Source organism: Mus caroli, unplaced genomic scaffold (genome assembly GCF_978045245.1).
Source record: "Mus caroli unplaced genomic scaffold, Mus_caroli_1 scaffold_4, whole genome shotgun sequence".
NCBI lineage: Eukaryota > Metazoa > Chordata > Mammalia > Rodentia > Muridae > Mus > Mus caroli.
Genome location: NW_028227259.1, coordinates 146,818,863 through 146,840,023, shown reverse-complemented (window position 1 = coordinate 146,840,023; position 21,161 = coordinate 146,818,863). Strand labels below are relative to the sequence as shown.

The following is a 21,161-nucleotide window of genomic DNA, read 5'->3' as shown; positions in this document are numbered from 1 at the left end:
AAACATTGAGCTTGGCCAAAGTCCTATCAGCAGGTGGCAATATGGTTTGACCGATATTACCTACTTCTAGTTCTGGTCTATATTTTTGCTTCTTGGCCAGAGGTCACAATGTGAACCAGCTTCCTCTTCCCACTGGCAAGGGGTTACCCCATTATGCATTTCCTGCTATGAAGGACTAAACTCCTCGAGACTGTGAGCCACAGCCAGCCCTTCCTCTTTGGAGTCATCTGATTGGATATTTGCATACAACGATCAGAAAAGTAACTAACACAGATGAGAGAAGATCTAGGTCTTAGTTTGGACCTTTATTCAAAAGTATAAATCTGGGTCAGGGGAAATGGTTTAAGCCTTAGTTGGCTAAGTGCTTTCTTGCTCAGACATAAAAACCTGCTTGGTGACATGAGCTCATAATCCCAGCACTGGAGTGAGGAGACAGGGGGATCTCTTGGCTCCCTGAGCAGCCAGCCTAGCCAATTCTCGAGTTCAAAGCTAGTAAGAGACCCTGCCACACACACACACACACACACACACACACACACACACACACACACACACACACACAAGGGCAGCACTGAGAAACAACATGGGAGATGGTCTTTTGGGTTCTGGTTGGAGTTACAGTCACTTGAAAGAATAGAGTTTTCATTTCTCCATGCTGGAGATGGGTTGAGGAATCCAGAGCTCTTTCATGAAGCTGATCTCTCCACGGCTTTGGGATAAACTTCCAATCCGGCTCGATTTCTGCTGCTAGTCATTCTGTGGTTTCTCCAGGAAGGGATGTCTTTGTGCTTGAAGACATAGACCACGGGGAGTAATTTGGAAAAGGGGCTTGTGCACTCTGCAGCCAACCTCCAAGTGGAGTGGAACCCTTGGCTATGTCTGTCTTTTCCTGGGCTTTGTGGTGGCCTTTCCTTGCTGATGGTCATTCCCATCAAACAGATCACACACAGAAAGGGACAGTCCCCCTGAGAATCCTCGTGCCTGGAGCTCTTTTTTCTTTTGTTTATACTTCAAGGGAATAAGCAGCCACCAGATTCAGTCATTTCCCCTGTTTGTTTATCTAGTTTTATGCTAAGAACACATGAGATCCTTCTGTTTTGGGGAGGTATGTGCAATGAACTTTATTGATGGTATTCAAGAAAGTAGGACTCTCTAAGGCCCTTTCCTTCTTCTGGGGTCTGGGATGGAAACTGTGAGGGAAATGCTCAGGGTTGGAGGCTGAGTTGGGACAGGGACTCCTCAGCAGCTGAGGATCTCTCTCTCTCTTCCCCCTCCTTCTCTTGTTCTCTCCCTCTCATGTCCTTGTTGGTGTAGGTGGTTTAGATCTTCTTATTCCTTGAAGGCTATGTAGGCCGTGAGGTCCACCACCCTGTTGCTGTATTCATTGTCATACCAGGAAGTGAGCTTTACAGAGTTGTCATTGAGAGAAATGCCAACCCCAGCATCAAAGGTGGAAGAGTGGGATTCACTGTTGACATCAGGCAGGAGACAACCTGGTCTTCAGTGTAGCTCAGGATGCCTTTCAGTGGGCCCTCGGATGCCTGCTATCCCACCAAATGGATATCGTCATTGCTGGAAGCTTTCTTCAGGCGGCATGTCAGGTCCACAGTGGACACATTTGGGTAGGAATGTACAAGGCCGTGACAGTGAGCTTCCTGTTCAGCTCTGGGATGACCTTGCCCCCAGCCTTGGCAGCAGCAGTGGATGCAGGGATGATGTTCTGGGCAGCCCCATGGCCATCCAGTTTTCTGAGTGGCATGATGGCATGGACTGTGGTCATGAGCCCTTCCACAACACCAAACTTGTCATGGATGACCTTGGCTGGGGTATAAGCAGTTGGTGGTACAGGAGCATTGGTGACAATCTTGAGCAGTTGCCATACTTCTCGTGGTTCACACCCATCACAAACATGGATGCATTGGCAGAAAGGGAGGTGGTTAACCACCCTTTTGGCCCCACCCTTCAAGTGAGCCCTGGCCTTCACCATCATGGTGAAGATGCCAGTAGACTCTATAACATACTCAGCATCAGCATCACCCCATTTGATGTTAGTGGGATCTTGCTCCTGGAAGATGGTGATGGCCTTCTTGTTGATGACAAGCTTCCCATTCTCAGCCTTGACAGTGCTGTTGAACTTGCCATGGGTGGAGTCCTATTGGACCAAGTAGACCATGTAGTTGAGGTCAATAAAGGAGTCATAAATGGCAACAATCTCCACTTTGCCAGATAAGCTGGCCACTCTGGTAACCAGATGTTCAATACAGCCAAATCCATTCACTGATCTTCACCATTGTGTCTCAGGGATGAGGCTGGCACTTCATGAGCTGTGGCTGTCTCTGGAACAGGGAGGAGTAGAGACACATGACGTTGTTCTAATACATTTCATTCTGACACAGTCTCATGTGTCTCAAGTCTGTCCTCACTATGTAACGAGGATGACCGAACTTCTGATCCTCCTGCTTCTACAAATGTTGGGGTTGCAGATGTGCACCACATCTGTTTTATGTGGTGCTGGGAGTGAAATCCAGGACTTCTGCATGCTAGGCAACCACTCTACCAACTGAGCCACCTCCCAGGCCCTCTCAATATCCTTTTAGATAAAACTGTGATAGCTTATCAAGAGATGGAGCCCTGTAACTCTGGATCTGCCTTGCCTAACACACATTAAGCCCCGGGTTCTACCCTCAGTGCTGAATTTTACACGCAGTGATATATATGCCTGTAATGCCAACAACTGGGATGTAGAGGCAGGAGGGTCAGAAGTCCAAAGTAATCATCAGCTACATAGTGAGCTCCAGGCTAGTCTGGGCTACATGTGACCCCTTTACAAAAGAAAGCAACAATAAAAGAAGCTATGAGAATGCACCCCTGAGAAGAGCCTGCCGGCATTCTCGGTGTGGTTGGTATCTCTAGCCTTAGTCAATTGCCCCCGAGAGACAACTTGACTGTATCACAACCAAGAACATTTTCCTTGTTAAGGGCAGCCATGCCTATACAGAGCATGTGTCATGGTCCTGAAGGCAGTAACGACCTCTAGCTGTTTCATGTTGTAAATCACCTGTGTGGAAGAGCTCGGGGTGTGAAAAAGCAAGTTGGTCTCTTCAGAGTGAGATTCCGCCAGGCTGCACCATGGAGAAAACCCCTATGTCTTCAGCAGCACTCGGGGAGTCTTGACTAGGCTGCAGGATACACACAGTTGCTCCTGTCTCCCAGGAAACAGAATGCCCATCCATAAATCTCACTGAGCTGTCACATATGGAAATTAGAACCTTCAGACCAACACAGTGAGTGTCCACGCAGTCTGAAAATCTACAATCAAACCACTGCTCAGCCTCTCCTTGAACCTGAATCCATTAACTTGTGTGTGTGTGTGTGTATTGTATGTTGTAAATGCACATCTGTATGCTGGTTTGCATATGCATGTGTGTATATCTTCCCCTCCTCTCTTCCTCTTCCCAATCCTTCTCCCCACTCAACCTTCTCCCCTCCTCTTCCTTCTTGTGCGATCTTCTATGTATCCTGGCCTTTAGCATATAAAGATCCACCTGCCTCTGCCTCCTGAGTGCTGGGACCAAAGGTGTATGCCATACCCAGATATCCACCCCCCCCCAATCTCTAGATATACGCTTTCTCACTGAAATTGATTTGGTTAGACTGGTTAGCCTGTGAGCTGAAGTCTCCCCAGCTCTGGGATTGCAAGCACATGTGCCACACCAGGCTTTTGCTTGGGGGATGGGGACTGGGGACTGAAATCAGGTTTTCATACTTGCACATGGAGTACCTTCACCCTCAGCCATCCCCTCAGTACTTGGCCTTGAACTTAGGTCAGAATGCTCAGTAGGTGAGATGGAGTTCTCTAGGGGCCCCAAAGGAAGAAAGTCTTGTCGTTCGGCTTCTTTTTTCCAGTACTTATGGTGCCTATAGCAGACATAATAGCCAGGGAGTGACTGGGGTAATACTGATTGTCTGATGGGCTGGGTAAATGCGTAAAGGGAACTCCACCCTAATTTATATATTAGTTATCATTCTTAGAAAATTGTACTTTGAAGTGGGTTGCAATGAATACACCGTTACTGTGGAGAAAGGAAGGAGGGTGATATTTATAGATCAGCGAGTCACGGGACACATGTCAGGCACTGTGCTGAGTTCTGCCACATGTACTGTATGTAGCCATGATCACTACCCTCTACACTAGAAAGATAAGGGGCTGGAGAGATGGCTCAGTGTATAAAGTGCTTGCAGTGTATGTGGACCTGAGTTCAAATCCCCAGCTCTCATTCCAAAGCAGATGTTCATTATAACCCCAGTGCTAAGGGAGCCAAGACAGGTGGGCCCTGAGAGCTCACTGGCCAGCCAGTCTAGCTCAGATGGGGACCTCCAGGCTCAGTGAGAGACCTTGTCTCATGGAAACAAGGCAGAGGGTAGGAGAAGAAGACACCAGCCATACCGTCCTCCTCACACATATATGCATCTGTGCATGAGAGATTGCATGTGCATGTATACATGCACATACATACACACTCACATATGCACAAGAAGATACTCAGGAAAAGAGCTTCAGGTACCGCACCCACCCCTACATCAGAGAGGAAAGCGGCAGCAGCTCATGGTCTTGCCCGTCTTTTTTTTTTTTTTTTTTAATTACGTATTTTCCTCAATTACATTTCCAATGCTATCCCAAAAGTCCCCCATACCCCCCTCCCCACTTCCCTACCCACCCATTCCCATTCTTTTGGCCCTGGCATTCCCCTGTATTGGGGCATATAAAGTTTGCAAGTCCAATGGGCCTCTTTCCAGTGATGGCCGACTAGGCCATCTTTCGATACATATGCAGCTAGAGTCAAGAGCTCCGGGGTACTGGTTAGTACATCATGTTGTTCCAACAATAGGGTTGCAGATCCCTTTAGCTCCTTGGGTACTTTCTCTAGCTTCTCCTTGCCCGTCTTTATTAAAGAATCTTTATTATACAGTTAGAGTTCCTTAGAGAAGATGAAGTTGTTTGGGTTTTCTGGGAAGCTGTAAAGAAATACCCATCCACCCCAGAGAGGGGCACAGGCAACCCCTGGGCGGCTGGACTGCAAACAAACCCCTCTTACAATGTGGTGGTGCATCACATTTAATACTAAGACTGCTCTCCTCCCCAAACCACTCCTGCTTCCAGATACTGTAGAGCCGAGCAAGATCACATACAGCTGAGACTGCAGGGGATGGTGATGGGAACCTCAGGTGAGGGTCATCAGATACCCCAACCTTCCACAGAGGAATATTAACAGCCTGGCCATAGACAGAGCTACATAGTTCTGACTGTATTACTACTACATCTGAGCCACGCCCCAGCCCCTCACTGGGGGATTCTAGGCAGGGGCTCTACCACTGAGCCACACCCCCAGCCCCTCACTGGGGGGATTCTAGGCAGGGGCTCTACCACTGAGCCATGCCCCCAGCCCCTCCCTGGGGGATTCTAGGCAGGGGCTCTACCACTGAGCCATGCCCCAGCCCCTTCCTGGGGGATTCTAGGCAGGGGCTCTACCACTGAGCCACGCCCCCAGTCCCTCCCTGGGGGGATTCTAGGCAGGGGCTCTACCACTGAGCCACACCCCCAGCCCCTCACTGGGGGGATTCTAGGCAGGGACTCTACCACTGAGCCACACCCCCAGCCTCTCACTGGGGGATTCTAGGCAGGGGATCTACCACTGAGCCATGCCCCAGCCCCTTCCTGGGGGATTCTAGGCAGGGGCTCTACCACTGAGCCACGCCCCCAGCCCCTCACTGGGGGATTCTAGGCAGGGGCTCTATAGCAGAGTGTGTCCCCAGTCCCTCAACAGAAGATTCTGGGTAGGCACTGTATTCCTGAATCAAACTGTTGGTCCTGCCTGGGTTTTGTTTTTTTTGTTTTTTGTTTTTGTTTTATAAGCATCCAATAATCATAATGTGAACGAGCCCTTGCCTGGGCTCTCAGGAGTGCAGTGGGCTCTTGCTGCAGACCTCTGTTCTGTTCTGTGTCTTTTTCTTCTTACAGCTGTCTTTACATTCCCAGCTCCTTGCTTTAAAAGTGTTGCACATAAGCCAGATCCCCAATGACAAGCTAGAATTCTTCTCTAGATCAATAAGTGACACTGGAAGAGAGCCGTCAAAAGATGCCACGCAGCAAGCAGTTCCTCCTCTCCTGGTGCTGTGGACACCCGCACCGCACAGTCTAATGAATAACAAGAGCGATGTGGGATTCTAAATCGCAGTCGTTCACAAGCCAAACACAGGCAGCCTTGCTTGGAAGCTTAAAGGACAGAAACACCTTGAGAAATGCCCAACACCATCCCTAGAAAAAAGTCAAGTCACAATTAAAGACAACTTACTTGTTTGCCTACACATTTTATTTTTTTTTAAGAGTCTCACTATGTAGCCCAGTGGCTTTGAATTTCACTGTTGAGCCCAGTCAGCTCCCAGGTTTGTCTGTATGGGATGACACCTGGAATTCCCACCAAGATGCTAGGAGAGAATCGTAGCATGACATTAGCAGTTGGTAGCATCACTCCTGTTCCACAGGGTGGCCGTGCCAGGGAACTCCCATCATGGTGTCTCCCTGTTTTACACTTTGCTGTGCTGGGGCTTTTTTGAAAGTGGAAGGACTTCCCTATAGGCTCCCAGTGGGATCCTCCTCAGCCTGCAGGAGGCCCAGGCTCCCACGCCCGGCACTACCTAAGTAGTGAGCACAATCGGAGCACTTGGGAGGTGGCGGCAGGAGGGTTCTTAGTTCAAGGCCATCCTCAGACTTTGGGGTTGGCCTGGGCCCCAGGAGACCATCTTTAGGAAAAAAAAAAACAAAACAAAGAACAAAATGTTTTGCTTTGCCCAGATCTGCGGACTAGGGGTGGGGGGTGGGAGGTGGAGGGGAGAGGTTGGGTCAAGAGACATCTTTTGTCTCATTGTGGAGATGAGTCCTCTATGGTTTTGTGAGGAAGTGTCTCTCCTGTTTGCTGATATTTTGCCCCGAAGGTGGTGTTGGGTATTGTAATTTCACTTGGAAGTGCAGGTTCAGCTACCCATAGATTCCAGAAAGTTGAAAAGAAAAAAAAAAATCAATGAACAAGACCCAGAAAGGGAAGCTGTTCACATAACACATTATTATGTTTCATTTTATGGAAAAACTATTTATTTATTTTAATGAGAGTTATTTTGTAACCTTGTTTTCTTTGTTCAACCCATGTCTATTTTGCTTGTGAAAATTGTTTCAGTAGTTCACATGGGATGGAACAGAACATGTCGCTTTCCTATAAAAACGGCCGGAATTTTTCCTCTAACAGTTCTTTTTACTACAAGAGTTAAGCTTGTTAAGTATACCTTACTTTCAGGATGTATAGATTTTTTAAAATTTAAATTTGGTGTGTGTATGTATGTGTGTGTGTATGTGAGGTTGGTACATGTGTGTGCAGTTGCCTATAGAGGCCAGAAGAGGGTGTTGGAGCCCTTGAAGCTGAAGTTATAGGTGGTTGTGAGCTGCCCAGTGTTGGAGTTGGGAACCAAACTCAGGTCCTTTGTCCCTAACCACTGAGCCACCTGTCTAGCTGCCCCCCTACCCTCTGCCTTTTTTGTTTGCTGTTTTATTTTTGAGATAAGGCCTTACATACCTCAGGTTCGTCTGAAGCTTGCTATATAGCAAAGGGTGGATGATTGCCTTGAGCTCCTGATTCTCCTGCCTCTACCTCCCAAGTGTTGGGATTATAGGCATGCACTGTCATGCCAAGTTTATTTTGTGCACGCTAGGCAAGTCCTCTGAGTTTTAATATTCTTCAACCCTTGTGATGGTTTGAATAGGCCTCCATAGACTTATGTGTTTGAATGCCTGGCCCATGGCGATTGACATTATTAGGAGGTGTGGCCTTATTGGAGTGGGTGTGGCCTTGTTAGAGGAAGTGCGTCACTGTGGGGGCGGGCTTTGAGGTTTCCTATGCTCAAGCTCCACCCAGTGTCGAACACAGTCTTATTTTGCTGCCTGCAGATCCAAGATTGTCTCCAGCACCCATGTGACCTGTATGCCATCGCGCTTCCCACCATGATGATACTAAACTAAACCTCAGAACCTGTAAGCCAGACGCAGCTAAATGTTTTTCTTTAAGAGTTTTTAAGTCTTTTAGGAGTTGTGGTTATGGTGTCTCTTTACGGCTATAAAACCCCAACTAAGACAACTCTATATGCTTTTTCTTAAAAACAAAACAAAACAAACTATGCAAAGCTGTTCATTCTGTTCCTCTCAGTGGGTTAGGGAGTATTTTCTCTGCTTGAGTAGAAGTCTCAGAGAAGCAAGGTATAACCTCCCTTAGAGTCAGCGCCTCTGAGCCCTGAGTGCCCGAGGCTTACACACGCACGGTTTGAAGACCATAGGTTGACAGCTCCTGCCAGAGATAACAGCTGTGTTAGTGGCCCTTGATGGCTGCCCAGCTGCATCTACATGCCAGAGCACCCCTGTTAGCCGGGCTAGCGCTCTTTCTCAGCCTCTGCTCTTTGAAAGCACTTTGCTCTCTGGAATGCTTCAGCTATCTTCTAACACTGTTGGGCCCCCTCAGCCTGGCTGCCCTCGGGGATCACCAGCTCTTCTTGCTACCCGTAAGATCCACTCTAGCTGTGAAAAGACTGGGTAAGGTACTTAAGTGAGGGTTTATTAGCGCCTGGGTGGCAGCACGGGTTGGGGGCAATGCATGTAGGAGGGAGAAGATTCCATTCTTCTGGAATGTTCTGTGAACTTTGTCATAGGAGGGAACTAGATCCTGTCTGACATGGTGGGGACTTCTGGGGACTCAGAAGCTCCTGAGTGACCGAGGGTGGGACTGTCTGGAGTGGCTACAGGACGGGTCACCTGAGTCTGATGATAATAACATTGAGTTTTGTCACAATGGTGAGAAATGAACTTGAAGATGAGACCTCTTGCCTTGTTATTAAACACTTGCTGACTTCTTCGCTTTCCCAAGTGCAATGATTAGCACTGCTGATCGGCTTGACAAGGGTCCAATCACCTAGGAGACAAGCCCTGGGCACAGTGGTGAGGGTTTTGATTTTACTTGATTCACTGTGGAGGAAGAGGGTCCTGGAGCCCTGGGGGGCACAGATGATGAGTGTGAGCTGAGCACCAGCAGACATCTCTCTCTGCTTTCTGACTGTGGAGGTAACATGACCAGCCACCTCATGCTCCTGTTGCCGTGACTTCTCCACCGAGATGGATTGTCCCGTGGGATAGCAAGCCAAAACCTACCTCTTATTTTGCTTTGTCGGAGTGCTTTATCACAGCAACAGAAAAAGAATGTAGGACACAGAGTGAGGTCCCCTCCAAGATGCCTGAATTTGATCACCAGAATTGTTGGGGTCCAGGAGTCACCTCACAAAGCACGTGGATACTGATCTCTGTCAGACAGGGAGAGTTTATTGATCAGGGCCACGGTTCAGACTTGGGAACTGAGTCATGATGTTGAGCCAAGATCCTATAGGGCGTTTTAAACCTGACATCTACAAACATCTGTGCCAAGTTATTCCATCAATCAGGATTTAGGCATGGGGACTTCCTTAGGAACGTGTCTTTGTTGTACAGTTGTCCTGCTCCCATTGGTTGGGGTCATCAGCTGTGTCCCCTTGTGTGTTAGACACACAATTCTAACACACAATTCCCCTTGTGTGTTAGACAAGGGGAATTGCCTTGTCTAACATTCATGACTTAGCTTGCTGACCAAGATGTCAGCCATCCACATACACGTCTCTTTCTGCCAAGTAGGATGTCAGGTCCCAGGGGGGTCTTGGGAAATTAAACTTTACTTGACCCCTACTCAAAATGGAAGTCTTATTCCAAATAGTTTCTTATATTGGTACAGGTATCTGTCTTAATGTTGGGGTTCGCCCCAGGGGCATCTTACACAAGCAAATATCATAAAAGCATATACACAGGTGCAGGAAGTGCAGCTGGGTGGTTGATTCGGGTCCAAGCTTATTGTGACTAACTATACAGAGCAATTCTAACTGACTTCTGTCGTGAGTGGTTTCCAAGGGCACAGAACATAATGGAATATGTAATCACCCTGGGCACGAGAGAGTTTCCTAGTAACAGCAGAAACAACATAGGAGAAGGTTTCCTTATATTAGTAACAGCACAAAAATGGCAGGCTGGTCAGGTCACAGTTCCCTAGGCCTTTACATTTCACCTAGGCCTTACTAAGAATATCATTATTATGAGTAGATATGTAATGCCCATGAGTAAGTGTGTGTGTGTGTGTGTGTGTGAACATAGGTGAGGAGTCAAGTTTAGTAAATATCTTTAGTTTTTATGTTTTCATTGCATGTGTATATGTATTTGCATGTATGAATGTCTGCCTGTTTATAGCCCCGGAAGTGGCTCTGTGTACGCATGTGTGCAATGTGTAGAGGCCTTGAGATTGAGACTGGGAAACATTCTCCCATCCCTCTTTGTCTTCGAGTCAGGTCTCCCCAGAGTTCACTGGTATGAGAGGTCTAGCCAGCCAGCTCACTCGCGGGGGGGGGGGGGTGCCTTGTCCCCACCTCTGGAGGCTGGCATAGCTCACAGGTCACCATGCCCACCTGGCATTTTTATGGGTACTAAGGATCTGAGTGCTGGAGTTCACACTTGTGTGGTAGGCGTTTAACACTGAGCCATCTCTTTGGTCCAAATTTAGCCACTATTCTCCTTGGAATGTTCTTGCATTGTGTGGATGCTATAATGCATCAACTTGACTGGGCTATCGTAGCTGGGTACTCAATCCCACAGTCCTCTTAGAGTTACTGCGAAGGTATTTGGTTCCACATCTACAATCAATTGACTCTGAGTAATAGAGATTAATCTTGGTATTTTGCTCGGCTCTGCCCAATCAGTTTTAGGGCTTGAGGAAAAAAAATAAAAAAACCACCACCAACAACAACACCAAGACAGATTTATAGAAGAAGATATTCTAACTTTAAGACTCAAGATCACAGCTTAGTCCTGACTGAATTCCCACTCTGCTGGCTTATGCAACAGAGTCTGGTGGGGGGCAGGGGAAAGAGCTTGGCCTGTAAATGCTTGCTATGCAAAGAAGAGGATCTGAGGTCAAGGCTCACCCCAGCCCTCATAGAGAAAGCATGGTGTTGTGGTGCAGGTTTGTAAAGCCAGCACTGGGTAAGTAAGAGCAGGGAGACTCCTGGGGCTCGCTAGTCAACTCATCTAACTTACTAGATCAGATCTGGGCTGGTAGGAGAACCTCTCTCAAAGCAAGGTAAAAGGTGAACTGAGGAATGACATCAGAGGTTGCCCTTTCAATGCCATATGTATGAGCACACATGCGTGCACGTGCACACACACACACACAAACACACATGCACACACATGGCACACATGTTATCCAATATTTCATGTGCAAAGTTATTTGAAAGTATGAATGACAGACCATGTTGTCATGGGAATGTGGCATGAGAGATACTTGAAACTGGACCAGCACAGACAACCATGATCTTAAGGCTGAACCTGGAGAGTCCCCAAAAAGTCCACGTGTTAACAGCTTGGTCACAGAGAAGCTCAACTCAAAGGTGGGTCCTGGCAGGGAATTCCTAGGTCTTTGGGGGTGTAAGCATGAAGGGGATTATGGTGTGGAACCCAACCCATTCGTTTCTGACTTTCTCTTTGCGTCTAGCCACCATGATATGAGCAACCAACTCCATCAGGAATCCTGCCATTGTGTATGGTGCTGCCACAGGATCAAAGTGACAGAGCCAAGTGACCATGGACTGGAAATCTGAAAACTGTGAACCAGAACAAACCTTTCCCTGTGATAAATTGGCTGGCTTTGGTATTTTGTGACAGCAATGGGAAGCTAAGTAACAAAACCCACAACCCATGTCTTGGGGCATAGCTCAGCCAGGAAAAATGCTTGCCTGAAAAAATGTGGATCTGAGCTTGGCCCCTCAAATTCACATGAAAAAAATGGGTGTGCACGCACACATATGCACACATGCATATATACACGCACGCACACATGCAAAATCCCAAGCCCAGTTGAGGTCCAAGTCAACAGACAGACATAGGGTAAATATAACTCGATTAGTACTATTCAAAATAGAAGCCATTAACCACTTAAATTTAAACTAAGTGAAATTAAATATTCTCTCTCTTTCAATTTTTTTATCTTTTTTTGGAGATAGGATCTCTGTCTGTCTTGGAACTCATCTGCAGACCAGGCTGGCCTTGAACTCAGAGATTCACCTGCCCCTGCCTCCCAATTAAAGGGTTAAAGGAAGGCACTATCACTCTTCTCTGAAACTTAATTTTAAGAATTGAGCCCTTATCTGTGTGGGCCACATGTTGCTGTGCCGGAATGCACTGTTCTAGACCTCTCCACCTTCTCCCAGTCTTAGGCATGGTGAAGGAGCAGAGCTATACTGCTCTTGAGAGTCTGAACTCTTGCTTCACAGGGTGAGCATGTTAACTTAGCTGCCTCCAGTTTCAAAGCATCTATGTCGTTTGCTTGGTGGTAGAAGCATGGAGTATCCCACGGGAGAAATGCCATGGCTTCTTGGGAGAGAGGCTACTATTCAGTGTCTCACACACGCAGGAAAGGGACAGAAGGGGACAGAGACACACAGACAGGGTCATTGTCTTGTGTGGGTATGATACTTGGCTACCAAGTATCTGGAAACTGTATTCTCCTGTGTGTGTTCACATGTGTGGAGGTGCATGTGCACATGCATATGTGTGCACATGTATGATATCAGGTGTCTTTATCTAGTTTTCCATTCTGTCTACACAGGGTCTCTTGATGATCCAAGAACTCATTGATCAGTTAGTTCTGACAGCCCTCTAGTCCCAGGGTTTCCTGTCTCTTGTGTTCTGGGATTACAGGTGGGCTGCCACGTCCACGTGGCTTTTAGGTTCCGTGGATCTGAACTCCAGTCCTTAATTTTGTCCACTGAGCCCTCTCCCCAGCCTCCACATCCTGAAACTTTATACCTTGGTCTTGTTTCTGAGGCTGTCTGCAGAGTGTCACCTGGCAGGAGGTGGCCAAGTAAACAACCTGGTTTCTTTTTGTCCCATCTTGGCTCTTTGGGGAACAAGGACCATCCTCCAACTCACAGTTACAAGCCCTGGGGACCCAGAGGAGTCAAATGAAGGCAGTCTACACTACAGCTTTGCAAGGCTGGGCATCTGAGTGCAGGTAAGTTTTCATAAGCCCAAGGCAGGTCCCTTCCCCACTTTCTCACTGCCTGAGGAGTCAGGAGGGTTCTGTCTTCTCCATCACCCTCCCACCTGCCACTCACATTTGTCTGTTTCTTAACACAGGCAGCCTGTGGGCTCATCTCCACGTTTATATCTTGTTTATTTTAAAGCTGATCAGGCACATGATATTGTCACATCTGAAGGTCACCAGGCAAGCTTGGCTGTTTAATTTTCTATTCTAAGTCTCTAGTTTGGAGGGGAGAGGGTTGGGGGGCTAGCCTAGTGGAATTTGAGCTAACTTAGCAGGCTGCCCCTGGTGAATAAGTGTTCCTTGCTCGTCTCTGATTAGACCAAGGTACTTTTGTTTTGACAACCTACCATCAGATTTTATTTCTTACTGTCCCCATTTTATTATTTGTCCCCATTAAAGAGTCTCTTCTTCCACGAATTCTTTCTGCTGACTTTTAGATAACAATAAAAATAAATAAATACACTTCAACTTGGGTGGAATAAAAGAAATCACATGTATTTTATAAGTGGAAGGCAGGTACTGTGACCACAGTGGTTGTGGGGTAGTAAAAACAAATGTGCTTGAATGCCTTTTACCTGGCCACTAGAAAAAGGGACATCTGGGGGGAAAAATGAATTAAAAAAAAATCAAAGTAGAAAGTTGTGCAACAGAAGCTGTTAGCACAGAGTAGGTCTTATTTTATTTTACTGGTATATGCATGTATGTGTGCATGTGCACTTGTGTATGTATATGTATATATATATATATATATATATATATATGTACATGTACAGTTGTGTATATGTGTGTGTGCATGTGTATATGTATGTGTGTGCTTATACACTTGTGCACTTGTATGTGTGTATGTATATATGTGTGCATGTACAGTTGTGTATATATGTATGCATGTGTGCATGTGCACTTGTGTATGCATGTGTGTACATATGTGTGTGTGTGTGTGTAGGCCAGAGGACAAAATGAGCTGCCAAAATGACTCGGGAGCCATCCACTTTCTTTGAGACAAAGTCTCTCACTGACCCTGGGATTCACCAAGCAGGCTAGGCTGGCTGGCCCGGAAGCCCAGGGATCCACCTGCCCCTGAGGAACAAGGCAGATCCCATTCCCAGGATCTTTGTATTGAAAATTAGAAAAAATTTAGATGGGATCAAGGTGGGTCACTTGGGGCTGGGGTTGGGTGTGCCGATGCTGTATGGTTGTGAGCACAGTTGTGTGTAGCATGATTCCTATGTTGAAGCCCAACCCCCCAGTATCTAACATGAAAGTAGAGCTGGGGGAGTGGTTAAGATGTGACACTAGCAACCTTGTGATGGGATTGGTTCTCTATAGGAAGAGACATCAGTGCTTGCTCACCCTCATCCCTCCCCACTCCTCTCCTCCCCTCCCCATCAAGATGGCTCAGTGGGTAGAGCACTTGCTGCATAAGCATGCAAACTGAAGCTTAGCATCCTGGCACCCATGGAAGCAATAACCTGAGATGGCACAGCATCTGTAGTCTCTTCACCGTGCAGAGGTCCCTGGGATAAGCCGACTAACTCTGATTGGCAAGCTCTGGACTTAATGAATGTCTTAGTTAGGGTTACCACTGCTGTAATGAAACACCTTGACCAAAACAACCAACCAACCAATGATGGGAGGAAAGGGTTTATTTGGCTTATCCTTCCAGATCATAGTCCATCATTGGAGGAGGGCAGGGCAGGAACTCATGCAGGGCTGGAACCTGGGGCAAGAAACCATGGAGGGGTGCTGCTTCCTGGCTTGCTCCACATGGCTTGCTCAGCCTGCTTTCTTATAGAGCTGAGGACCACCAGCCCAGGCATGGCACTGTCCACAGTGGGCTGGGCCCTCCCTCCATTGATCACTAATTGAGAAGATGCCCTACAGTTGGATCTTATGGAGGCATTTCCTTAACCAAGGCTCCTTCCTCTTTGATGACTGCAGCTTGTGTCAAGTTGACACACAAAACCAGCCAGGCTTTGTGAAGTATAGTGAAGAACTCTCTTTCAGAAAACACAGGAGAGGTGCTCATACATCTCTGCCCCCTCTCTCCTCTCTTCCTTCTCCTCCCTTCCTCTTCCTCTTTTCTCTTCCATCCCTCTCTTCCTCTCTCTCTATCCCTTTCTCTTCTCTCCCTCCCTTCCCTTTTCTTCTACCCTCTCTCTCTGCAGCGAGAGGGCACGGCAGAAGGCATTCGCTCTCCATAGGCAAACCAGGAGCCCATACCAACCTCTCCACATTACATCCCCGCCACACCTCCTCATCTCAGATCTCCAGCTTCCAGAGAATGGAGAACTAAATCTCTGTGATTCCAGCTCCAACCCTGAGCTCAACTTGAGCCTGATTTTCAGGCTGCAAGTCCGGGGAAAGATGACCCGCCTCATTAATGATCGTAGACATGGAAATTAAGGCGACAGCTTGGCGGCATTTTAGTAAGGCGAGAACATGAACAGAAACTGGCATATACTGCTAAGATGGTGACATCAAATTCTGCATCTTAGAAAGCCACCCCTCGCATTCTCCACTGTACCCTCATGTCATCTCAGAGCCTTTCCAACCATGGTGTGGACCCCAGAGGACACTGAATGCATTTGTTCCCAAGGCTTTCTTGGAGGACATCTATGGTGACCTCATTCATAAGGACAGCATGGCGGCAATAATAACTGACACCCAGAGCTTGGGAAATGAGGTGTGTACTCTCTTGGGTACAGAGAGGGGGCTATCAGGGGTGCAGACCCCATAGCATCTATTGCAAACACCTGTGTCTCTCTGATTGGAGAGTAGAGCTGTTAGGGGGTAAAATGGTCTTTTGTGATCATTGTTGCTCAATTAATCTTTGATCATACTCCTGACTCCCAACATCCCCTGCTGGAAGCCAATGGGAAAACAGATCTGGCTTTCCCATCATCCTGTTATGGTTTGAGTGTGAGATGTCCCTCACAGGCTCTTGTATTTGAGCACTTAGTCTCCAGCTGGTGGTGCTGTTTCAGGAGGCTGTGAAAGCTTTGTGTCCAGGATGCACCGCTGGCTGAGGTGGTCACTGGGGGCGGGCCTTAGGGCGCCGTTGCTAAGCTACTAGCAAGTGCTGGTACCACCATTGAGCCACATCCCTAGCCCCTGCTTTTTGTCAGAGCTCTGCTCTGCTTCTGCCAGTAGCTCACAGCAGCTGACTGCCCAGTAGTCCCCTCAGTTGAATTCATCAAGTGGCTAATTGTTCTCTGCCCTCTGGGTTCATCTCCGGATGCTCAGGCTGAGCTTGTCTTGCTTTGCTGTGTAGGAGCATACAGCAAGCTCTCAGAGAGATTTTCAGCAATCCCTGGGGGTGTCCCTGCAGGCTTACCACCCCCATGAACAAGAGCTAACTGTCATCCTTTGGTTCCCTGCAACTGATGTCCCTTTGTGGTACTTGTGGACGCTAATGCTCTGTTCCCTGCCCCATGGGCTGTAGATCAGAATCATGATCTTCCAGGGTTGTTTTCCAAACAGAAACTCAGTGGTCCTCAACCTTCCAAATCCTGTGATCCTTTAATACTATTCCTCACGTGGTGGTGACCCCCAACCATGATATTTGTGTTGCTACTTCAGAACTGTAATTTTGCCACTGTTATGAACTGTAATGCAAATATCTGATATGTGACATTTGTGAAAGAGTTGCAGCCCACAGGTTGAGAACCACTGTCTTAAACTCTAGCACCCCAGGAAGCCAGCTGCATCACTTGCTATGGAAGAGTTTTCTCAACAAATGCCGCACCCCCCCCCCCCCGCATGTCTCTGCTGACTCCTCTGTCCAGACTGCACATCCATTGAGCAGAGAACACAGAAAAGGGAGAGTTAATTTCCACACTAGACTAGGAGATTCGTCCATAGACCACACACGTTTCATTTTTTGGGAAAGGGGCTTGTTATGCCCTTTGTGTGTCTGAGAAAGGCATGCTAAGCCATGGGCTGTAAAGAGGCAGTCAGCTACTCTTGTGATGATTGGTATTTAAATACCATATACAAGCTGTTTGCTGATAATAGACATTTGTTCCCAACACCACACCATCTCTCTTTCTATGTCTTTCCCCCTTCATCCTCTCTTCTCCCCTTTCTTCCCTTCCCAAGACAATGACTTACTATATTGCTCAGGCTAGCTCCAGAGGAGCGGTGACCACCCTGTTTTTGACTCTTGAGCATGGTCTAAAGGGTATGTGCCTTGCCTACCGCCCTAGCTTTCTCCTAGATAGTAAGCGAGAGTAGAGTTAGATGACTTAGAAAGAATATGAAGCAGAATTAAAACTCTTGGGTGACTAATTGCAATTTCTAACATTAGCAAGCACTAGTTATTTTAGCTGGAAACTGGTCACCTTAGCTGCAATTAAAGCAGGCCATGAAATGGGTTTTCAGATCCAAAAATCTAATGAAGTGGTATTGAAAGAGTGTTTCATATTTTTAAAATATTGCTGCCTCTTCTAAAACAGCTGTTGTGGATGCGGTTGTCGTTTACATTTGGTGTGGGGCCTAAAAGAGTTTTGAGGTTGAAAGGAGATGCTAGAATATATTCCATTTTAAAGAAGTTTTATTTATTGGTTGAAAAGATGGATTCTTTCTATTTGTAGACCAAGAATTAATTCCTTTCAAAGATATTTTTAAAACACAAATCACTATGCATTAAAGTAAAACAACTCTAAAACCTTTATGTTTGTTGGTTTGCTAATCATAATGATGTGAAGAGAATATTTGCTCTTCATGAATAAATATTTTATTTTTTAGCTATTTGTTTTTGAAGTGAAGAGGAATTTACTAGATACTGAACTCAGGGCCTTGTGTACCCTAGCTAAGTATCTACCTCTGACATAAGTCCCCAGCCCCTCTCTGGGAAATTTTAGGCAGGTGCTCTAACCACTGAGCCACACCCCAGCCCCTCACTGGGGGATTCTAGGCAGGGGCTCTATTACTGAGCCACAACCCCAGCCCCTCACTGGAGGATTCTAGGCAGGGGCTCTACCACTGAGCCACACCCCAGCCCCTCACTGGAGGATTCTAGGCAGGGGCTCCTCCACTGAGCCAAGAGTCCCAGAACTCTTCACTTTTCATCTTGAGAGGATCTCACCAAGTTTCTCAGCTTGGACTAGAACTCATGATTCTACTGCTCTAGTCTTCATAATACTTAGAAAAACAGGCATGAACTAGTAGACCAAGCTCCTATAATTATTATTTTTTATACAGTGTCAGTAGTATTTTATTTGAAAATGAAGTTTTAAAATATTGCTCTGTGTTATTTTTTCATCAAATTGCCTGCAATCTTTGTTAAAGTGACTGTTATGGTTAGCAAATTTGAAAACCTTGACACTTCAATTGAGTCTTCTCCGTCAATCATAATATTTTAAGTTGTAAAAACACTTCTCTATAGATATTAAGGTGTCTGGTAAACCCAGAGCAGCTGTGATTAATGGAAGCCAGGACCCAGTGTTAACACTGTACAACTGTTACAATGGGTAAACACTTTAGTCTACGATTTTAGAAAAAATTGATTCCATCTTCATTCTTCCTGATTACCTTCTGTCGACAAACATTTTTATGAGTCAAAATCTGTGAAATAAGCTTCCCGTATTTAAGATCCTTTGGAGTGCTTCACTAATCAAACAGACTAGGAAATTATAGGGACTCGGTATGAACTTATCAAATCCTGAATAAGAACTGTATCAAAAGAGTCCCTCCCATCCCCCCACAACTTTGGATATTCCCAATCACAGTCTTCGAAGTTTAAAATTAAATCTTGCACATGGTTTGTGCTCATGGCATTTAAGTTGTTTACTTCCTGGCTGGCTTTTGTGGGGACAGATTTCAATGCCTCCTTGATTGCAGCCCTTATTCCCAATAACTGTGCTGGGGTAGGATCGTCAAGCATTGCAGGTCTTTTGAAACTCCTTGATTACCTTAATTAAAAATTTATAGCTGATTTGAAAAAAAATAATGTGTCTACAATTCCGATGCTTCATTGACTAAAATAAAATAAAAATAAAAGAACACCCAGCATGGTAGCAGGCTGCTTCATTTTAATAAAGACATTCCAAGATTCAAACATTTCTAAAATGTTTTGATGACAGGCAATTAGATGAGAAAGTATTAGTGTTTGCATATTTTTGTGGGCCTGGAGAAATGGCTCAGTGGGTAAGAGTGCCCACTGCACATAGAGCTGAGATCCTAGCACCTGTGTAAAATGTTGGCCTGGCCATACACTGGGAAGGCAGAGAGGAGATTCTCTAGGGCTTGCTGACTGTTAGCTTAGAGTCAGTAAAGAGATCCTGTTACAAAGCAATAAGGCAGAGAGTAATAGAGCAGGACACACAACTTCTTCCTCTGGCCTCTGTGAGCACACACACATCCTCTTCTATCACATGCACATAAACCATATCCACACAGATATGCACACAGCACTATCTATTAACTCATCTCACAACTCACCCTTTGTTTAAATTGCAGTATGCACAGCTTTATTTTAGTGGTAGAATATTGCTGTGTCATTGAAAACTATATTATACCCAGCCCAACTGGCCCCAAGTGCACTCTTGTCTTGTAGATCTTTCACTTTGATCAGAGAGACAATTTCACCTTGGCTGTGTACACCACTAAGAAGGTCTGAAGATACTTTTTTATCTTCCATGTGGAGTTTTCAAACTGAATTTTCAATGAGAGTCAATATGATCTCATAAGGTTCTCCTTCAATGGTGTGGGTGTTCAGAGGCTTGGACTGTAGAAATTATATGAAAAAGAAAATTGAACTATTATGAAATGATGAGGTGTCTTTAAGGAACATTTCTTGTCCTTGAAAATGTTAAAACCAATGAAAACAGAGATGAGGGTGGAAGCATCCAAGAGTGCACAAAGCCAGGCAACCTCACAAGTGGCCTGGGCAATGCTTTGATGTAAAAGCATCTATATAACTGAAGCTGAGCAATGTCTTAATAGAAAAGCCTACATTAGAGAAAAACAGAACATAAGCTCAGCCAATCAGAAGTGGTTGAGTACTTGGTATGATTAGGAACATCACCAGGAAATAGACCAATAAGAGAATTCTATGGCTGTAACTAACCAAATGTTTTCTATGTTTCAGTTCTCTCTCTCTGCATGTGCATGCATGTGTAACTGTGTCTTATATGTGCATGTGTGTAGGCCTGTGAATGTGTGTGTTGAGTCTAGAGGTAGATGTTGAACTACTTGATCTACCAGTCTTCTCCTTATTTCTTTGACACGGGGTCTCTCACTGTCCCTGGGATTTGTAAGCCATATATTTCCTCCTGTCTTCATGCCCCACAATTTTGGGGTCATAGGTATGCAAAGTGCCACACCTGGCTTTTCATGTGGCTGCTGTGGTTTGAACCCAGGTCTTCAGTCTTGCATATTCCACAGGGCAATATCCCTTTCCCCTCTTGTTTCAGTTCTTTATGCAAATCTCCTTGGTATGCATGGTCTATCCATTTCTGGTTTGGATCTTCTAATTCACAGAACCGGTCATTTAACAATTTGGAAAATTCTGCAAACAAGTCAATATGCATGTTCTTATATGTGGTAGCCAATCTTTGTTGTTAACTTGACAGGATTTAGAATCACCTAGGAGACACACAGCAATGGTTGGTCTTAATGTCAACTTGACACATGTTAGAATCACCTGAATGGAGAACCTCAATGGAGAATTTGTCCTGGTTGCCTTGATGTGGAAGACCCACTCCCAGTGTGGTAATCCATCCTGGTAGCAACCCAGATGAATAGGGGGCATGGCAGGAGGAAGATTATTTTCTGTTTGCCTTGGGCCTGCCTCTTGCAGCCGAGCTGACTTACCCCGTTGTTTCTGATTCCTTCACTGATAGCAGAACCAGCATTTTCAGCTCTCCATGGGTCACTAAGAACCGGTGTCTTTCCAGGAAATCTTTAGTGTTTTGCCACCAGATGGGGAAAGCTGAGGCACCCAGCCTT

At 46.1% G+C, this 21,161-nt stretch overlaps 1 pseudogene; it reads right to left on the bottom strand.

Annotated features, from left to right (window-relative positions):
* Positions 1-1,329: 1,329 nt before the first annotated feature.
* On the bottom strand, positions 1,330-2,363 carry LOC110294988 (glyceraldehyde-3-phosphate dehydrogenase pseudogene; annotated as a pseudogene).
* Between the last annotated feature and the right edge of the window lie 18,798 nt (positions 2,364-21,161).